This window comes from Poecile atricapillus, chromosome 3, assembly GCF_030490865.1.
Source record: "Poecile atricapillus isolate bPoeAtr1 chromosome 3, bPoeAtr1.hap1, whole genome shotgun sequence".
Classification (NCBI taxonomy): Eukaryota; Metazoa; Chordata; class Aves; order Passeriformes; family Paridae; genus Poecile; species Poecile atricapillus.
The window spans coordinates 67802106-67823337 of NC_081251.1; the positions used below are offsets into that span (position 1 = coordinate 67802106).

At 39.8% G+C, this 21232-nt stretch overlaps 1 protein-coding gene across 1 annotated transcript in view; it reads left to right on the forward strand.

Moving 5' to 3' along the window:
- Positions 1 to 741: 741 nt before the first annotated feature.
- TAB2 (TGF-beta activated kinase 1 (MAP3K7) binding protein 2) overlaps positions 742 to 21232 on the forward strand; it is a 61408-nt gene continuing 40917 nt past the window's right edge. The window contains exon 1 of the mRNA XM_058835425.1: positions 742 to 1170. The gene's annotated coding sequence lies outside the window, so the exon portion shown is untranslated. The remainder of the gene's footprint in view (positions 1171 to 21232) is intronic.

Sequence of the window (21232 nt, forward strand, 5' to 3'; positions counted from 1 at the left end):
CGATTTTACAGTATCGTGAGAAAGTTATCATTTAATTGAAGCTGAAACTTCCCAAATTACCAAAATAAAAAGACGTACTTGGATACGCCACTAAAACTAAGGATGTCTGTCGTGGACTGGGCCAGGGTGTTGGTGGAACCGAGGGGAAGAGGGATTCACCAGCATGCCGGGCCCTGTTCGCCTGGCGGCATTTTTGGGAGATGATTAGTCAGAGCTGTACCTCAGAGGGATGAGGGAAATCACGTACTCTGTGTTAAGTCGAGTAAGCACTCCTATTTCTGATAGAAAGCGTCTGGCAATTCCCTCGAAACAACCGTTTTGGATATAAACTGGGAGGGAGGGCTTAATTAATATTAATGTTCTGAGGGTTTTTTTTCCCCTTGGAGATGCTTCCCTCCCTTCTCCAGTCCTTTCAGACCCTGATCGCTTTCCAGGCGGGCAGCCCACCTACCCGCCACCGCCGCTTCCCCCTCTCCCTCCTCTGGCGCCGGGCCAGGCGGAGCAGCGGCGGCAGGGCAGGAAGGGGCCGCTGTGAGTTCCCGCGCATCCCGGTGTCCCGCTGCTGTCCCGCCGGTGTCCCGGGAGCGCTGAGGCGGCGGCGCCGCTCCCGCCCCGCCCTGAGGGCGGAGCCGGCGGAGGCACCGCCCGCGCGCTCCCCCCCGCCCCCGGCCCGGCGCCCATTGGCGCGCGGCGCATCCCCGTTAGCGCTCGCGGCGCGGTCTCGCGATGCTGGGGCCGCCGCCGCCATATTGTCGCTCTATTTTGATTCGGAGCGCAGCGAGCGCGGGGGGAGGGGGCCGGGAGCGGCGCGCGGCCCCAGCGGCGGCTCCGGCTGAGCGGGAGCGGCGCCGCCACAGCCACCGCACGCACACCCTCACACACCCCCACCCCGCCCCGCCCGCCGCCGCGGCAGCACGGACCCCCTGCCCTGCTTCCTCCTACTCCTCCTTCCTCCTCCTTCTCCGCCTCCTCCCCCCGCGGAGCGGAACGGCGGCGGCGGGAGGCTGCGGAGCGGGTCGGGTCGGCGGGGTCCCCCCTGCCGGGCGGAGGCGGCGGCGGCGCTGGTGGCGGTAGTGGCGGCGGTAGTGGCGGCGGCTGCTGCCGTGGTGGTGGGGGAGGCGGCGGCGGACGAGGAGGAGGAGGAGGAGGAGGAGAAGAAGCGGCAGCAGGGTAAGGCTGACCCCGCCGAGGCGGGCCTGGTGGCGGCTCCCCGGGCCGCTTTCCTGGTCCCATCCCCGGGGGGCTGCAGGGAGAGGCGCTGGCGGCCGGCAGGGGCGGGGGGCCCGGGCTCCCGCGGCCGCTCAGCGCGCCCTGGGCTGTGGCAGGGTGAGGAAGACAGGGAAGGCCTGGGCGCGGGGAGGGAGCAGCCCCGGCACCCCACTCGTGCCGGCGTGCTGGGGCGGGGTGGGAGAGCGGCGACGGGAAGGGACGGGAAGCCTCCGCGCAGCGGGGCGTTCAGCGAGAGATGGAAACTTATTTTCCTTCGCGAGACGCTGGAGCTTCCCGACGCGGGGAGGGATCGGGGGGCTGCGGCTGCCCGGGGAGGGGCGGGAGCTGCCAGCGGGCTCGCCTGGCTGCGGGAGGGAGCGGGGGAGAGAGAGAGAGAGAGGGAGGGGCTGGCCCTGCGTCTGGCAGGTGACAGGTGTGAGTGCGCTGGGCGAGACTCCGCCATTTGAGGATGAGTACCCGAGTGTCTGAGGTGTGAGGTTTTGGTGCCCCGTGTCTTTGCGGGGGCTGGCTGGGCTCGATTCCATATATAGTATATTTGGGACGTTAGTTTCCGTTATTCAAGTCAATTTAATTGTCGAGTAGAAATTCTTGAAATGGTTCTGATAAGAGAGGGGTTTTGCAGAGAGGAGACGTGTACTGTTTCTCATTTTCTTCCCTTTTTCTGTTTTATTCCTCTGAGAGACGTGGGAACACTCTGCGGAGGTGTATAGTACTCTGTCTCATTCATTGTAAGGCTGAATGTATGAAAAGTCTGAATGCTCAGTCCTGTTAGATGTAGGGAAGGCCTTCAGGGCAGAAACCTGGTGTTCTTTGTGCTGTGCCTGGTGGCTCGGCAAGGCCTGGTTTGTTCCCAAGACCTGCGGCTGTTTCTGTATTAATGATGGTAAGCACATACATAAAAAAAGAATTCCAAAGGGATGCAGCTTAGCAAGGAGAGGGTTGCAGGTGTGGTTTTCTAGTCTTAAGTTTAGGATATCTGATACAGACTTGATAAAGCAGTTTCTGAAGTTCACCCATAGAACTCTGAAAATGGTGCTATAATTTTCAATACTCAAACATATGCCTTCTAAATGTCAGCGTAAATCAGATAAAGTCTTTCTTTTAGACTGTTCAAATTAGTTCATGTCATGATTTTACCCACCAAAATGGTACTGTTCATGCACTACTTTATAAGGAGGGCTAATGATGCTGTAGCAATAGCATTATATTCACAGTTTGCTGAAATCAGGAATAATTTTCAGCTTAGCTATTGATTTGCCAGATAATTAGGCATTTATGTTTCACATACATATTTCAATTATTTGTTCTTTACCTATACTTTTGCAATTGGGTTTTGTCAAACTCCAGAATTCTGATACCTGCTTTTGGCAAGAGGAAAGTTCCACTGACACATTAGGAGAGACATGTCATCAGCTTCAGTGAGTTCTGCTCTGCATTTTAAATGAAAATTTCAGTCAATTGTGACTGTGATCGACATGTTAAACTTGGGGATTCTTAACAGTGGATAGTACCTTGGTTTCTGCTGCAGCAGAATGAACCCTCAGTTGAGTCTCAATTTCTTATAAAAACTGAGAAGACCTGGGTGGTTTTTCTCATATTGCTTCACAGGGGAGAGAGCTTACAAAGGGGAAGAGGTAAGAAAGGTGGTTGGGGGAGGCACTCAATCTGGGTCATCCCAATTTTGTGTTTCAGAGACACTTGATAAAGCATCATCCCTATCATTACATGTGGAGGCAGTGCCATCTTGCTATGCTCTGCTACGCTACCCTTACTTATGCCAGATTTTCAAGACTTCATGATATGCAAACCATTATCTTTCTCAGTATAAGAGAAGTCAAATGATTCTACTCTCTTGCTTTGTTTCTGCTGATAAAATAATGGAATTCTTGAAGATAGGCACTCTTCCTATGACACTGTCCTGGTAGAAACTTCTCTTTTCCAGCAGTGACAGAATGGAAGAAGGCAGTGGTTTTCCTCACCATGGCATTGCTTTGAAGGCCAAGGTCTTGTGTTATTTTGTAATGGTTTTTTGGTGTTATAGGTAACTGGTATGCTTCTTGAGTCTTGTAGAATTAAACCTATCATCTGGTGAAGAGATTATTCTCAGAAAAAAAAAATTCTTTTTTTGCTCGACAGCTTAAAGAGCTGTTGGCAAACTATTTCTTTGTGAGAGTGTACTTTGAAACATAAAACTATGTTACTGTTCATCCTCTTGCAAGTGCTGCCTCCTTATCATGATCTCCATGGTTGGAAACACTGGAAGAAATAAGTTGGTCAGACGTGACCTCAAGTTTATGAAATGACTGTAAATTTGGGACTGCAGAATCAGGCTGATCTTTTCTGAAGTGCTGCAAGCAGAATGCTGAACGATGTTACTGTTGGTGCTTTTACAGAAGACAGAACAAAAATTCCAGTGATTCAGAACTGGATTTTTTTTTTAAGCTGTATTCAAAACTCAAATATTTAAATGTTTGACATGAAAGGTAAATTTTTACCACGAATATATACAGTGATTCAAGCTGGGTTTTTCTCAGTTCGTTGGTGTAGTAGGTTATCTCAATTGGGCAAGTATGTTCTTTCAGTTTCAAGGAGGAGAAATGCTGCTGGATGCTCTGAGGCATCTTGAACCTCTCTTAGCAACCTGGTCTGGTTTGGATTCCACATATTTAAATGCAACTGTGAAAGCAAGAAAGCTGTCAGATGTACAACTGGATAATATTTTTTATAAACTCTTCAATGTCATCAGGGGTTTTTCAGTATAATAGTTGTTTCAGTTTCAACCTCTCTTGAGAATGCTTACCAAAAAATCACTGATATAATATTGATGCTTTCTCTGCCAGAAGCTTTTGTAGAGCTTTATCCTAATTATAATAAAATTAGGGATTTATTTTTATTGAACTGATCAGCAAGTACAGCTCTCAATCAAGAAGTTACTGCAAATGCTATACCGATATAGTTAGTGAGTTTTCTGGTTTCTGTTATGCTGACTTTAGGTGGTGTTCCTTAATTGGTAGTAATTGGATTCTAGTGAAACCCAGTGAAATAGCTTGATATAAGTAAAGTTAAAAGATCTGTAGGGTTTGTGTGTAGTATCCCGATATTTGTGGAACATGACTGTTGCTGAATGAACAGCAGCTGGGATATTCTTGTTGCCGTTGATGCAGTTAAGGTGTAGTTAAATAGTTAATATTTTTAGAACGTACTAGATATTTGTTGGTTGCAAGAAGTCAAGCATAATTTGGTAATGCACTAAATAAACTGTAGGTTAATACTTAGAGAATTCTACCAGAAAAATACTCTTTTTTTTTGTTTGTTTGTTTGAAATATGCATTTTACTCTTAGAAAAATGCTACGTGGAATCAATTTTTGTTACAATAGTCAAAATGTGTAGCTCTTTTCTATGCTAAGCACAGATGAAGATCAGATTTCGCTCTCTTTAATGATGAGTGGTTTAAAGCTCATTCAGATCCTGGTTGTACTATGAACAGAATCTAATTTTTCCATTATTTAAAAATCTGTGTTTCAGCATGAATTTAAACATTGTGCTCCCTTTAGTGTTTAAAAAAGCATTAACTTAGGAATACATATATTCCATGGCAGAAGAAAACTGTATGTTGAATATATGAGTTTTTTAAAAATGGTCACCCAAGCAACTAGGACTGTACACCTATTAGTCACAATATTGTTAGATTTGCCAAAATTTGCCAAAAATTGGATGCAGCCACTTTATATGCTTACTGCTTTGATAATTAACTTAAGGTAGATTACCACTTAAATGCAAAGTATCTTCTGCTTGTTCCAAAATTAATCAAATCTGGTGTAATGTGGTGTTGGCTGACTGGTCTTCCAGGGCTGCCAATGGAGAAGGCAGAATTCCACCTGCTTTTACTCTCATTGAAAGCATGAATTCAAGTTACTTTTTTCTACAACGCTGCCAGTTTTCACAAAATTTGTAGAATCCTTTTTACCTGTGAGATTTTATACGTCCTGTAAAATGCACTTGAAAATGATCAGAGGATGCAAATAGTTATTAAAAAGACAAACAAAACACATAAATGCAATTTCTTTAGGAAGCCTTAGCTAACTGGACATGCTAGAAAATAAAATTTTGCGGTTTGGGAGTTCAGAATCAGCTGTTCTCTTGTGGATAAAAATGTTGAGATGCACCTATTTTCTGTGGGATTTTTTTTAAGAAATAGTTGCTGGTTTTGTGTATTTGTGTACTGTATAAACTGTATTCAGTTTGCTTTTCTAAAATCTTGAGCAATCATATTTCATTTAATCTTGTCTGAGTAAATTTTGAGCTCATCAAAATTTCAGCAGAGAAATTAGCCAAGGGTCAAGGTGTGAAAGATTGCACATTATAATAATGCTGAACAAAAGTTAAACTTGTTAGAGTTGATGGCTTCATTAAGTTCATCTCTTTAGGGGAAAGTTTTGCATGAACTTAGCAGTTACCTGTACTTAGCTGCCAGTTGTCTGTGGGGTAAGAACCAGGTATGAAGTGCTGTACTCTTTTCTTCAATCAGTAGTTAGAGGACATGAGAGGTTAAGTATATTGTGGCCAGTGCTTGGAAGAGAGCGGTAAGATAATAGGCATCTGGGATAGAGGTGGAATGTGACTAATTGGAACACAAGGGCATGGCTGAGACAGAGAGAAAATCTGTGGGAAATGGGACTATATTACTTCTGCTGTTTCTGGGACAGCGCCCTGAACAAAAATCACATTAAAGTAAGTTCTTAAGAAGATGAAGACTGGAAAAAAAAAAACGTTTGGTGACATTGTTGTTTCCACTCATTACACAGCCTCTTGAGCTGTGCCCGCTCTTGTGTTTATGTGGGTCTGATTGAACAGGAGTGCTCAGACTGAAACAGTGTGTGAAGCAGCAAGGGGGCAAGAATGCACATAAGTAAGGGAGGAGTTACATAAGTGTGTAAGACATGTTTTTCTCAAAATACACTATCAAAAACATTATTTTATTGTTATGTCATGTGTAGTTACAGTTTCTTTAGATAATGGGACTTACATGTTGGTTGTATGTTGGTAGTATAATTCAGTCGTATCTCTGTGGGCTGTTGCATTCAGTGGTACATGTGATGTACTCCCAGCTCTAGCCAATTTATTTGTGAAGATGAGCCATGGTAGTAGCAAATTATTTTAGTAAGCCTGAAATTATTTGGTTTTTAATATAGATTTATTACAGACTAAAGATTTTCTGGAGGTTTTTGGGTCTTGAAATAAGAATTTGCTTGGTACACCTCTATTTTGTCCATAATGCTAGTAGAAACATCAGAGTGTAGAGTAAGAAATCACTGGCAGATGGAAAACACTCTTTAACAGCAACTTTTTAATTTTATTTGCTGCAGCCTGTCTGTATTGTTCCAGAATATGCTTTCCTGTTACCAGGTGTTTTCATAAGTGACTTGTAGAAAGATCAAGCATAAATGTGTTTATGGAGTAACTCTTAGGGGCTGTCAAAACTAGGGCTTTAGAATGCATTTTTCAAAGGAAATTGCACTGTGTGTAAAAATGTCTTTTATCAATGTGCTCTCAGAATGTCTTTTTTAACACTGTAAATGAGACAGATTTAGTAAAGTAAAAAAAATACAGTAACTTTCAAAATTTAACTGTGCCACAGACATTAGCTACTGATCTGATGCCTCAGAAGCTATGAGTGACATCTATATTCAGATAAATCATCTCTTTGCTTGAAGCTGTTTGGGTTCTGGAAATTGATTTCTGTTTTGTACTGAAGGCTAGAAATGCAGAAAAGTCTTTCCATGTGTAAGTCCTAAGCCTGATTTCCCCAGGTAGGAAGAAATTAACTGTTTTATCTATGTATAGAAAAAAACCCCACACGAATAAAGAAATATTTAAGTTATATTTAAGTGTGGTCTGTAATTGTATCTTTTGTCAATTCATGTTGTGTTTAAACTCTTAAGAACTGAAGTCTCCCCTCCCAGCGTCCATGCTGTGCTTTACATTTCTTTTTGTAGTACTCTCCAGTCTTTTTACAGCATTCATAGTTTTTTTCTGTTTGTTTTTTCTGTTTATTTTTTCTTTACTTTTTGAAAAATCCGTGCCATGCAGAATTTATCTTCTCCAAGCACTTTACTGACATCCTGTCATATTTGTAGGTGAGCTAGAAAAGAGGAAATTTGGTCATTCATATCCTCTCCGTTTACCTTGCCTAGGCATGCTGATCTATACTTTATAGCTGAAGCATTAGTGCCCTCTTGTTTATACTTCACTTTGTCATTCATTTTTGTTCTAAACTTTCTTGGATACCTTTCTTAAGAGACTCATTCAGCATTTGTCATTTCATTCCCATTTTGTCTCTTCAGAGTATCATTGCTAAGTTTGCTCCTTCTTCATTTACATTTTCCAGAGAGAATGATAGGAAAAAAAAAGTCTTGAGTTCTGTACTTGGATTTCTTTCTATTCATTCAACTGGTTCAAACTACAACTTTCCATTTGTTGAACAAGCATTTGTTTTTCAAAGGGTATGGTAGGTTATCTTTCTTAAAGAGCCTTCTTAAGGCTCCCAGCTTCTTAAAGCCTGGGAACAGACAATCACCAGGGCCTCAGCAAAAGTGTGCTTAGAAAGGCATTATAGGTTGACGAGTACAAAGCCCTAAAAAACCTGGTGTCTTGATCTCTTTTTTTCTTTTTTTAAGCACTACTCTTGTCTTTGGTAAATGGGGATAAGATTATTTTGTATGCACAAAGCTGTGTATGCCAATACCAGATTATTATATTGTATTGACTAGAGTTCAACCTGGTTAGGCCCTTTTGTTCAAAGCAGTGTATAAATATTTATTAAATAAGTCAGTCCTGGAAGAGTTTGCAGTCCCATGAACAATAAATTTGTTTATCTAGGTACATATGTTGGATTAGACACAGACATTTAACAAAGTATTTTTATCTTTCATTTATTAGGCCTGTTAGTTCTCCAGTAATTTTAAAAGTGTTACAGTCTTTAAAAATTAATTAAAACTGTCTTTGATAGAAGTAATTCATTTAGTGATGTTTTGACATGACTTAATATTTGTCTGGCAAATTCTTAGAAGGGTTATCAAAGTACTTTAGTTAGACCCCACTAGCTTGTATTCATTGGTCACTGCTTAGGATAGAGGTCAGTGTATCAAAGCTGAGAGCTGAAGGTTATCACAGTGGATCACACCTGTGACATACTTGGGGCTTCACTCAGAATGAGAATTTTTCATTTCTTCAGAAAATTAGTTGAATACAAGGAAAATTTAACCACAAGCAATTTCTTAAAAAATATATTTTATTTTGTCCTTTACCTGAGTTAAAACTTAGTACGTACATATGTGTAAAAAAGGTTGCTAAAGGATCAGTTTTTGTGCCTCTACAAGAAACCCATTTTGATCTTTCTTTTCCATGCATAAAGTCCAACACTTTCTTGTTCCTCTTCCACAATATCTGATGAAGGAGAATAAAATAAATTGTAAGCAGCAGATGAAAGCTGTTGTTTGGATTGTGGAAATTCCTGTTCTTTCCCATCTCTTGTGTCTAGCAGGTGATGTGTTAAGCAGCAAGGTTCAGAGAAAACACCCATTATTTGTTTCTTCTTTTTCCCTGCATGGGGCTGAAAACCCCTGTGGTTTCCAGATCAAAAGGAAAATATAGTTTCTGCCAGTAGTGCTTTCATACATATACTGTTGAGGAAAAATATCAATTTGACAATGTAGTATCTTCACTGTTTTGATGATACTGGTCTTGTCCAAGCTGGGAAAGGTACTAGCATGGCTGCATGATTCTGGATGGATGAAAGGGTGTCATCCTTCCATAATGCGTGCGCAGAATGGTGTTACTTATCTGGAAGAGCTGCAACATTGAGTGAGTAGTTTTGGTTCATTGATACAAAAATATGCCTTTGCTCCATGAAAGGAGTTATTTTGCTATTTTGACAGTATTCTGCATACATGAATTACTCTTGAAGTAATATAACAAAATGTCTTTGAGATAAGAGGTTTAGAGCAAAAAAAAGGAAGAACATAAGTGTTTGTGAGCATCAGGGGCCATCGATATTTTGCTGTGACTGAACAGGGAAGATTGTTTTCATTGACACAAGCAGCTGGTCCCTTGTTCTGGTCTCATCTGTCTGTGAGCCAGGGCAGTTTCTGAATGGGTGGTTAGAAAATTAACCAGATTGCTATTTAATATAGGTGATCTCTGGGTGCTGAGGAGCTGCTGGATCAGTCTGGTAGCCTCCTGTAACTTCACACTGAGGGGGTTGTTCTGCACTACATCAGTGACAGGGCATGGATTTGCCATCCTTTCCTCTGAGTTCACTGATGTGGTTTTAGTATGAGCCCACAAATAGATTTTTTTGCAAAACTGAGATATGGTATGAAAGCCAGAAGAAATAAGAGTTAGTTAAGCTGGTATTGTGGATGATGAAAGCCCCTCATGAAACTGTAGACCTGAGAGTGGTCCTGTGACAGAGAAGAAGGAAGACCAGTTCAAGGAATCATCCCTACACATTGTGGCACTGCAGCTGTTCAGAGTCACCAACTGAAATATTGAAATGGTGTAAATTAAAAGCTTGCCCTTCAAAAAGTAGAGCTAACTTCATTAGTTGAACTACCTTCACCATAGAACCCACCTATGTGGATTCTACTACTGTGTAAAATCTTCAGTAGTGACCTACCTAGATGAAAGGCGGTAACAAGTAATTTTTCTCCTCTTATCTGAACATAATCAAGAAGTTTTAAATGCTTTCAACAGCTATAATTTAATTAGCTTTAAGTGATGATGCCTACAAGACTTGTAGCAATCTTCTCTTTGTCAATAAGAAAGAATTTTTTCTAAGGTTTTGTGATCTTTAAGTGCTGTAGTCCGGTTTCACAGTGCAGTAGGAAATTCAGGTCCCACTGAAGCTTGTGAAAGGGTGACTAATAGGTGCAATGAGTTATATAAACCATGGAAAGAGAGAAAGATTGAGAGAAAAGGTGCAGCACTTGTTGACTCTTGAGGAAAAATGTGGTTAAAATAGGATAGCAAAACAGATGGTTATTTTAATGATGTTCATGTTTCACCTGTGTACTACAAAGGAGCATTATTTGTGGCCTAGAGTTGGAGCCTTTTGTAACCTTTAATGGTTATAAGGCAAAACTAGTGAATCTCTTAAATTATGATCTGCTATTCAAACATATTAATGAATTCAAAGCTTCGTTTAAAGATGAGTAAATTAAAACTAGTGTATATGTGTTCTTTCTTTCAGTCACAGATTTTGAATGGACTTTGGAACTCAGCAGTAGCTGCTAATCTGGCCTGCACGTTCAGATTCTAGGCTGAGATACACCAACAACTTTTTCAAGTGAAAGCTTAGGCTGTGATTTCTTTCATGTTTTCTTGGTTGTGTTTATTGTATTGGTTTTGTTCGATTTCTTAAGGGTTTTGGTTGCTAGTAGTTTTGCTGTGACAAGAGAGTATCTTAAAGTCAAAGTACCACCTAATGGAGTTAGCAGAGTTGATGGAGCTACAGGCTTCCTTCCTGTTGAAACTGGCCAAAAGACTAGGCCAAACTGAAGCTTATGTTTCTTCAGTGCAGAGCCAGGGGCAGCTCTCTGGAATGTTTTTTCCACTCCCCATCAATGAGTGGGGAAATCCTTGCCAACGCAAATGAGACCTGCAACTTGCCTCAACATAATATAGTTTATAATAGGAGGAATAATTCAGAGTTATACTAGCATGGGATCTTGTTAGTTAAAAAAATTTGTCTTTGTGTTTGACGTTTTTAAGAGTCTTGGACAAAACAATATTTCAGCATTGTCTGTGTGACTTCAAGCTGCTGCCTGTTTGTGATAAGGGCAAGTCATCACCTTACACTGTCATATCAATGAATGTTGCAGAATGCCTGCAGTGACTGTGCACTGTTGAAATTCACTGGTTTCAAAAGCCCTTTCTCATTTTATGTTTTGCTATTGCCCACCTTCTCTGGCTGTTGTAGCTTTGTTTTTTGGTATATATGGATTGACTGGGATTTAAAATCTATTTAAGAGCCTAGCAATGCAGCTTTGTTTGCCTGGTGAACTTAAGAATTTGTTTTCACTCCTTTATTATGCTTTCTGAACCTCTTGTGAGAATGAAACTCTATGTAATTGTAAAGAATAGTACTTAGTTTGCTATTTATTTATAGGGGGAAACAGTGGTGATATCACAAAATTAAAGCATGAGGTATTTTTTTTTTTTATATACCTTGGTTCTTGACAGTTCCTCTAAAAAGTCCCCATCTACATTTTTTAATTATGCCTGCCTGTAACCTAGGGCTTATTCGTTTTCCAGGACAAGCATTAGAAAATTGGGATGAGTGAAAAATTGAATTCTTGTGAAATACAGAGCCAAATAGTTACAAATCCTTTGCTGCTTTATCATTGCTCATTTTATCTTTCAAAAGTTGGTCTACTTCTATTAACAGGACTCTTATCTTTGTTGCAAATGCAAGAAATGTATTAGTATGTCAATGCTGCAAAGAGCTATCTGGACTAGCAGAGTTACTTTTTCGCCATGCATTTGTTCAATATTTATTTTTATAAAATGGGTTCTCAGCTTTCTTTAGTTTCCTGAAAATACACAATATCTGGCTGTATGTCTGGTTAGAAGATAAACATTGAGGTTTAACAGTTCTTCTTAATTGTATGTACGTTTTATATTTTTTTTTCTCTAATAAAAGACTATCAGTTATTATCAGTATCCAGAAAATATATCCAGAAAACACTGTGGAAAGTCAAAATCTGAGTAGAAATGGTTTGTTTCTATTTTCTTCTGCTTCTCTCTCCACAGTTTACAGAAAGGGTCTGGAACAGAATCACACAAGGACAAAATCTTAATTGCAAGTCCTCTGGGTTTTTTTAATGTGAATTTTAGTCTTACTAAAACTTACTGCTGCTCTGGGACTCTGTTTCTTCCCAAGTGATGTGCCAAAGTGGAAGACCATACAGGGCTAAAAGCTCTTTACTCACCTGCTGCCGCGAGGAATCTTTTTTATTCTTTCTCAGCTTTCCTGTTACTTTTCCTCGTCTGCCTTTTACAGCGCAGGTTACTTACTTAGTTAATTTTTTCCTTTTGAGTAGCTAGTTGTCTTGTGAGTATGTATCTGTTGTCAGGATTCTTGTACAGATTTTTAGTTTTAAAGGTAATGAAAACGTAGATGATAGGTTACTTTGTAAAAGGGTTAGTGATCGTCTTTTAAAGGTTGTAACAGCAGGAAACATAGGCACTGAGAGGCTGTGAATGCTGGAGACATTTCAGCTCTTCCTAGCTTTTCTCTCCCCTTTCCTTGTTAATCTCCTTCCACCAAATCCTTCGTGGAGTAACATGCAGAAAAAAGGATCAGTGGTATTAGTCCCTTACATAAGAGCAAGTGAGGTTTTCTTTGCATTTTTCTTTCCTTAATAAACGGATGGAGAATAACTAGCACTCTTTTCTTCCTTGCGGACAGTTCATAGTGAAACATGGGAAACCTAGGAAAAAAAAAAAATTTAAAATTACATATTATCAGTTCCTTGATAGGAAATCTGTATCTTATTGTAGAAGAAAAGTATGGGAAGCTAACTGGGAGCTAGAGGAATAGCTGCTTAGATGTCTGCCTGTTACTTTTCTTGTGCCTCAGATAGGGCCTTGGAAGGAAAGAACAGGAAAACCAAGTTGTATGGGCGCCACCATGAGTATTTCTATTTGATTCATGCCTGTCAGTGTCTGTTACCTCATCTTGGTGTGGGTGGAGGATTTTTTCACAGGTTAGTGGATGGATTTTTGTTTATTTCTGCCTATTACTACAAATTTGGCAGAAAATAAATGGAAAGTAGAGGCTTCTTCCCAAATATTGCAGTGGTGCTCTTAGGTTTGTCCTTATATGTGTTGGTTTGGGAGCTAATAGAGAAGAGGAAACAACAACTAGTTTTCCATGGCCACACTTCACCCTTTCTTTCCCCCTTTTTCCTGGCAGCTGTCAAAAGTTCTCCACCATTACCCCAGGGATTTCTGCCAGTGCAGTTTCACAGGTGAAGATAACTGCAGATACAAAGTAAAGCTCTGTTAGCCTGAAACTATGGCAGCCCAGCTGCGAGTCTCTTCCTAATATGGATACCCTTTGTATCCAAGGATTTCAACTGCCCTTCTAGAGAAGAGGATTGTTAGAAAAGGGGAGTTCTGTGGCCATTTTTTTGCTTATGGTACTGTGTTAAATAGCTAAAGGTATTTTTCCCTAACTCTTGATGGGAGGTTCTCTCTTGGTGTTTTTCTACCAGTCTTTGTGAAACTTCTCCACTCCCTTTCAGTTCAGATGCTGTTTTGACAGAGTTCTTTCCAATTATAGCTGCTACCAATTGAAGGAAGTAGTTAGCTGTTATTTACCCTTTGTATTGCTTCTCTGGAACTTGTATATTTCCTCCTTCCTCTTATCCACAGGCCTACATTGTTGCTTGTTTGTAACAGCTGCCAGAAGCAGCTTTGTGTGATTGGACTAGGTTTTTAACTTCTTTAGTGTTAATTCTAGTGCTAAGGTAACGTAAAATCAGAAAAGTCTGATTTAGTGTTGAGTAGAACCTCAATTTTTCTCCTCTCCTCCAAGATTGTTCTTAGGAAATATTGAGGGTATGATTTGTAAATCAGTGTAAGTTGGCTCTGCTTCTTTCCCTGTGTTCACTCTCACATTCATCTGACTCAAAGCTAAACTAGCAGAAAATTAACACAACATTGTTCCCTGTCTTGACTTTGCTTCATGAACTGGCTTGCTGCAGAATCAGATAAGTGCCAGAATTGGGCACTCACAGGAGGGGAGGGAGAGGGGGAATGCATGCCTGGGAACAGGGGAATGACAGTGGCAGTATTGAACTGTTTTGGAACAACATTTTAAGGAGTGTCTGAAATATCCAGCCTTACTGTCATTAAAATACTATGAGTAAATGGTATATGGGTAAACAAGTGCTTGATTAAGATGAAAAAGGAATTTATTTTTTTGGCTTCCATTAAGTATTTGCACAAACACTGGATTTACCAGTGGCACCTTTCCCATCAATTAAAGAAATCGTTTGCATTTTGTAAGGGGTGGAAGAATGGAAAAGAAAACAGTGATCCAGCCGAGAAGTAAAGGAAAGTATTCAATCAGCCCAGAAGTAAAAGCATGTTTGAGACACAAACCTCTGTGCTTCTTGATCAGGAGAGAATACCATGAGGGTTGCTTGCAAATTAAATCAAATCTCAAAGTTCATGAAATAAACTGAGATGTTTCTCAAGGTGAGTCACACAGTATAAATGAGAAGGAAGTAGAAGTTGCCCTTTACTTACTTGGTTTGTCATTAAGGACCAGGAAGGAATTTGGAGCTCGTGGTACTTGGCTGATTAGTTATCTACCTACTTATTCCCTGGCCCAGCTGCTTCAGACCTTTCATTCTGCTGCATCTGTTTCTGTGGAAAATAGGACCACGGGGCTTTCTAAGCAGTACCCAGGTGTCCGACAGTGGGCACACGTTTTACTGTTCTGACTCTTCAGTTGTGATAGGTGATATCATTATGCTGTGGAAGGTGCAAGTGCTTTCAAAATTATCAGTGTACTTCCAAAGAGTGGGTGGATATTTTTCTTTGCTCAATAGCCTCTTTCCACCCTCTTACCCACCTCTATGGAATGGGAGTTAACCTTAAGAGATTTCACCATTTTGGAGTGTGCAGGTCAAGGTATTAGTGGTCATGCCAGAGGAGAGTGAAAGAATTGCATTTGATGCTTTTTTGAAGCTTGTCCTACTGTCCCAGTTTCACATGTAATTGCAAAAACTTTAAAGCATGGCAGAATGAAATAAGGAGAGTTTATTTTGGATCAGAAGCGTAGCAAGAAAAATTCAAGGAATTTTCTTCAATAATTGTAGTCATTTTCTCAGGAAAATGTGGATGAAATGAAGTACAGCAATGTGCAAAACTGAAGATCTGTTCTATTTGAGCATCAAGTGTATCTTTTAAATGTGCATTTGCTTATTACTGTATCTTTGAGCTTGCTGTCCTCAAAAGATAACCCCTATGAATAAACTCTTGAGTGGAGATGTCTCCAAATCCTTAAAATAACCAAAACTATTTGCCTCTGCTAGAACAAATCTGCTTTATATTTCATTAAAATAAGACAAGCGCAAGACTGATTGCATTAGCCAATCATTTTCTACACGATCAAAATTTTTACCTCAGCAAAAACCATGATTTTCTTTCAGTTTGATAAAAATTTACACTGTGACATGTATACATTTTTGTATACTGACTTTGTTTTCTGGATTGAAGTGTAGTTATGAGCATTTTGAAATGGTTATTATCTGTAATGAAGTGTTTTAATTGAAGCTGCTCTTGAGCAAAAAGAAATATCGTCTGTTTGAATGGGGTAAAGACAGACAATTTTCTTTGAAAAGCTGGAAAACCTAATTTTCTGCCTGGATATTCTGAACAAACTGGTTTGCAATTAAGCTTAAATAATTCATTGAACCTCTTCATTGAATTTCTTCACTCTTTAAATGAGTGAAAGGAATTGGTAGTTTCTTAACACCAGTATTTTAACCTTTTTTTTTTTTTCCCCAGAAGCCTGATTGGCACAGATGTTTATAAGGCACGAATTTTTTTATTTCTTTCATTTTTCTTCAGCTGTTAGGGATAGTGACATTGAGAGTATCTTTGCTCTGTTAAGGAACCATGATTATAGCTGTCAGGTATTTGGTTTTTACCTTTACATGAGTCTGTGTGCATGGGGAAGTGTTATATGATAATCTGTTCTGAATTTTTAACTGCCCTTTTCTTGGTTAGGATTATGTGTTTACTTTTTTCCTTGGAAAAAAAAAAGGACTTTCTTGTTTTTGTTATCCTCCCCTACATGCAAAATGAATCATACAGCTTCATGTAGGTAGCAGTTTTCTCTTGGCAACTTGGACTTCAAGAATGAAATTTTAAGATGTTGGAAATTGCTGTAATTGGAAGGGGAGAGCCTGAGCTTTGCATTTTGTTATGTTGGTGTCTTATGTTTTGAGGTAGATAAAAGTTTATCAGAGCAGCCACTAAAACTTACCTTTCAAGAGCAGAAGTAATTGCCAATAACTGGATCAGCAAGTCATTGTAGGCAGGCATATGGACTTTCATATTGAGAATGTTGTAGTTTTATAGAATATTTGGGGGGATTTATGACAATAGAAGTTAAAGGAATTCAACAGAGTGTAGTAAAAGCCTGTTTCTAGTAGGCATTATTGACTCATCTGTTCCTCTCCAAAGATCTGCAGTTTAAATTGGGTATCTGCTATGTGAGATTTTTCTTCTCCTTAGTGGGTTGTTTCTCAGGATTTTTCTTCTCCTTTCTTTATTTACCTAAGTGTCCTACAAGGGAATCTACACTGTGCTCTTCCTATACCTGTTTTTAACATTTTCTTCCAGCCTACAGTGCCAGATCTATTTCACACTACATCTTTGCCTGGTTTGATCTTGCTGATTGTGGCAAGATTCATGAGAGATTAGACAAAAAGGGATATAGAGTAATGAAAGTGTTGGATTCTAAATACCTTTTTTTGTTCATTGGTAGGATGTGCTTGAAGAAATGACAGGAATAACTAGAAGAAGCGCTCTGCCAGCTCCAGTAGTTTTGCAATGAGCTGCATGGTGCTGCCCGGTACTGAAGTTAGAATTTCAATATTCTTAAAACACAATATTCTGTCCTTTGAGGCTGAAGAACATAGCCAACATAACTGCTGATTATTTTGAATGAAACAAAGGAAATAAATTGCACTGATAAGAATTTATTTCTTCTTTCAGACCTTCTGAAATCTTCAGAAAACCAGAGCCCATTTATATGTAACCATATGTATTGATGACTGTTTCTTACTTTTAAAACTGAAATTCCAAACACTTCTAGTCAGCTTCATGCTGCTGATGACTATAATTAATCTAAAATTATATTTGCCATAAAGTTAAAAATGTAAAACTGCCTAACTGAATGTTTGGTGTTCTGAAGGGTTTTCACAATTGAGTGATGAAGTACCAATCTAGTGCATCGTCATGGCACTCTGGTGGAAATTGTTATCTTTAGGAATTACCAGATACCTGTACAACTCAGTTCCTTTGGTCATGATTCATGCCTTACTTCAGTTGCAACTTCAGGAGACCTAATTCAAATTTAAAGGAATTTAGTGGATGGATGAATTGGTTTCCTGTTCTTTCACCAGACTGATGGGTATTAGCACAGTTATTAGCAATGGAGTAGTTTGTTTCAGTTTGGAGATTCATTGCAAGCTTGAAATCAAATATGTGTGATCTTCGTATTAATTCAGTACTTCAGACTGTATTTTCTTTGCAAAGGGACACAAGACCAAGAATTCTAGAAGGTACCTAAAGTCAGCTGAGAGTTTTATTTTTGAAGGGCCAAGTGTCTTTAAACATGTGTGTGAAAATAGACTTGAGAAACCAACTTTTTATGGTTTTTGTAATATTGACATGGTTAGTTTTGTTGATAATAACAGTAGGTGGGCTTTATTTATAGCTTGCAACATTCTAGTTGTATTTGAGAGTTCAGCAGTCATTCTACTTGTTCCTGTCACTGGAAATAATACTGTGGCAGTCTAAGAATTCCCTCCTGTTGAGGAGCAAAGTGTGTCTTCCCCTAGATATGGCACTTCTCAGGCACTATTGGCACTTCTCAGGTACCTCTTTTTACCAGCTCCATTTGTTACAGATTAATTCAGGCTGCCCCTTACCTGCCAGATAATCACTTTCTGATCACCTAGCAAATGGACTTCCCCTTTTCAAATGTCCAATGAGCAGAAGATCCAGAGAAGTTTTCTCGTTTTGCAATGGAGAAAGGAGAGTAAAGCTCTTCCGGCAGGTGGCAGCAGCAAACTGTTGAGCTGGGCTGGCTTGGAGGTTTGAGGGCATGGAAAAATGACTGGTAAATGATAAATAGATGAAGAAACTTCACTGAAGGTAACTTGCTAGCTTTTAATAGATAATGTCCTGTTAAACGATTTTTCTCAGACATTTGCACAACAAGGTGTAGTGCAAGACACTTGCCAAAAGAGCTCTGGAGTGGTCTTCAGAAAGGAGCCCCACTGAATGACAGCAGGCTGTTATTTGCTCAGCTACTCATTGTAGGATCTTATGAGAAGGTAGGTTAGTTTAAGCCCATCTGTGTTACAATAATGGTACTCCAAGATGTATGTAAGAGGAAATACGCATTTTTAAATAAACAGTTTACTTTTTGTGCAAGATAAACAGGTAGTACTTGTGTCAGATGATGTATTTGGTGACATCAAAATTCATGGCTCTTTATTGGAGTAATACAAGACCAGGTAAGGTGTTAGAACAAGTACCTAAATAAAGTATGTTTGTGGGCTCCCACAGGCAACAGTTCGACCATGATTTTATGAGAATTTATACTGTAACAGTAGTACAGTGAAACCTGACCCCTGAAGAGGTGTGTTCAGGCCAGAGAAGCCAGACTGCTGTCTCAAAACTTCTATGTGGTGTTTCCTTCATGACATTGGCTACTGTAGTTATACTACAGGATGATCAGTAGTCTGGGGTCATTTGGGCAAGGTCTGACAAATGCAGCACTTACTCTTTTGTGTCTCTTAACTGCTGAAGAAGTGCATGCTTCTGGCTAGTTTTTATTTGAATAGATTTGGAAGCACACAACTTTAACTCCTGGGAGGGGATAAGCAATAGAGCAAGAGGCAAAGGGCAGAAACTGTTGTAGAGGAAGTTCCACCTGAACATGAGGAAGAGCTTTACTGTGAGAGTGACTGAGCACTAGAATGGATTGACCAGAAAAGCTGTGGAGTCTCCCTCCTGGTGATATTCAAGAACCATCTGGACGCAGTCCTGTGCTGTGTGCTCTAGGATGACTCTGCTTGAGCAGGGAGGTTGGACCAGATGACCCTCTGCGGTCCCTTCCAACCTGACTGATTCTGTGCTAAGTTGTACTCAGATGAGAGGGGAATTCTATCTTAAACTTAATTAAACCTGTGTCAGTGTTTGGCATTATAGTCATTCTTGCTTGAGGTTTGTTTTTGTTTTTTTTTAAAAAAAGTAGTCCAGAGTCAGCAGGCTTTCATGTATTATTGTTACTGGTTTGCCATATTGTAGTATCTGTTGGGAGGTGAATAAAGAATCAAAATACTAAACAAGGCCTGTTCCTCATGACTCATCTCTAAGAAGTACCCTGCCCAGCCATGGCTGGAAAGCCTATGGTGTGTACTTGGTGTTCAAAATTCTTCCAAATCAGTATTAAATGGCTTATTCTTCAAGTACAGTATTTCTTATGAAAAGTTCTGAACTGTACTTTGAATTAAATCTGAGGATAAACATCTGAAGTTAACAGGTGAAAAAAAAAATACATTTATTCCTTATTCTCTAAGTTAATAGTGTTAAAAATATCTTATTAATGCTTTGAAGCAAATTCATAGAATCTACAAAAGCTGGACATAGCTGTTTGATATATTTTAAATTTAAATGTTTGGAATGATACATTTAATTTATTGACTTTTCTGATATGTGTTCAGAGATTTGACTAAGTGTGTGAAGTATGTATGTGTGAATGAGATATAAAATAATAGAATGTTCCCAGAATTAGTGTTTTTTCCCTTTTAAGAAAAAGTAAGAGCATACTTTCTTTCAATATTAACTGCAATACTCTCAAAAATTGTGCTGTAACCAGCAGGAAGTAGAAGGTTGTGTGCCAGAGACGCTTCTTTTGAATGTGGTTGAGACATGTGTGCTCATTGTGTGTGTGTGGAGTATGGCTCTATGCCATGCTGACACGATATAAACCAGCTTCTGTTGGGAAGCTTTATCCATGGAGTTGCAAACCTGACTATTTGTATGCCAGTAGCCCGTGCCCAAGGTAGAAAGTGCTCAACAGAGCACAGCCAATGAGAGTTCATCCCTTTTTTTTGGCCTTGTAGACATCTTTATTCATAAACTTGGAGTAAAGTAGATCACTAAAAGAAAGTAAGTCTTGTCCTTTTGCCTCTGAAGCTTAAAATCTTACCAAGCAGCTAGGGTGTAGCCCTTACACAAATAGAATAGCCAATATTGTGAGATGAGTTGTATTGGTTTTGTCTTGTTACTGTATCAGAGCACAGAAAATTTGCTTCCATACAAAGATGCTGTAAACAGTTGTTACCATCACAGTTAAGAGTTTATTTTCCCTTCCTTTTCCTTTGCCTAGAATTTGTTAAGAGGGCAAACGCAGTTACATTTTGCTCCTTTGTCTGAAAGACAGAGAGCCAGGATCAAGTTTTGTGTGTGAACTAATGAAAGAAACAGTGAATGATAAAATACACTTCTTCCACAGACAGGAGATTACGGTGGTGGGGGACTGGGGGGAAGCAGTTTGAAACTTCTGTTTTAAATGTGTTTCTAAGAGAATTTCTTGTAGCCCTTGCATAGACTTTATTGAAACGTATGTGGAAACCTTTTCTTTTTTTTTAAACGTGCTTGTGAGGTAGTATTTGTATTCCCTTTTATTCTGCAGTAGTTGGATAATGCACTTAATCAGGGGATGCCAAAACATTTAAAGACCAAGAGTGTAGTTTCATGAGCATTTCTTTCCATGTCAGCACTGGCATGGGCTGTCTTGACCTTAGCTTCCTATTCCTGCCTTACCCCTCAGTTGTGCTGGTGTAACTAGTTAATGTGCCAGGTGGCTTTGCAGCAAAGCAGATTGTGGAATTTACCATCAGAAAAATATTATTTTTAACCTGGATCGATTCCCTGGCTGGCCTCACTGCTCAGCTGCACAAACAGTTGTGCCAGCACAGCTGAGGAATGAGGACTGCTTAAGCTGGTACTGCAGTGGAAAAAGTGTTGTGAAACTATAGCTTAATCTGTGTATTGTAGGTACGGTTGTACTATGCTGGCAAAATATTCTTCACATAGATACAGCTTTTATTAGCACAGTTTGACCGTGGAATGGAGAAAAGGATAATTGTGGGTTTTGCTCTGATACGTTGTTGAAACATG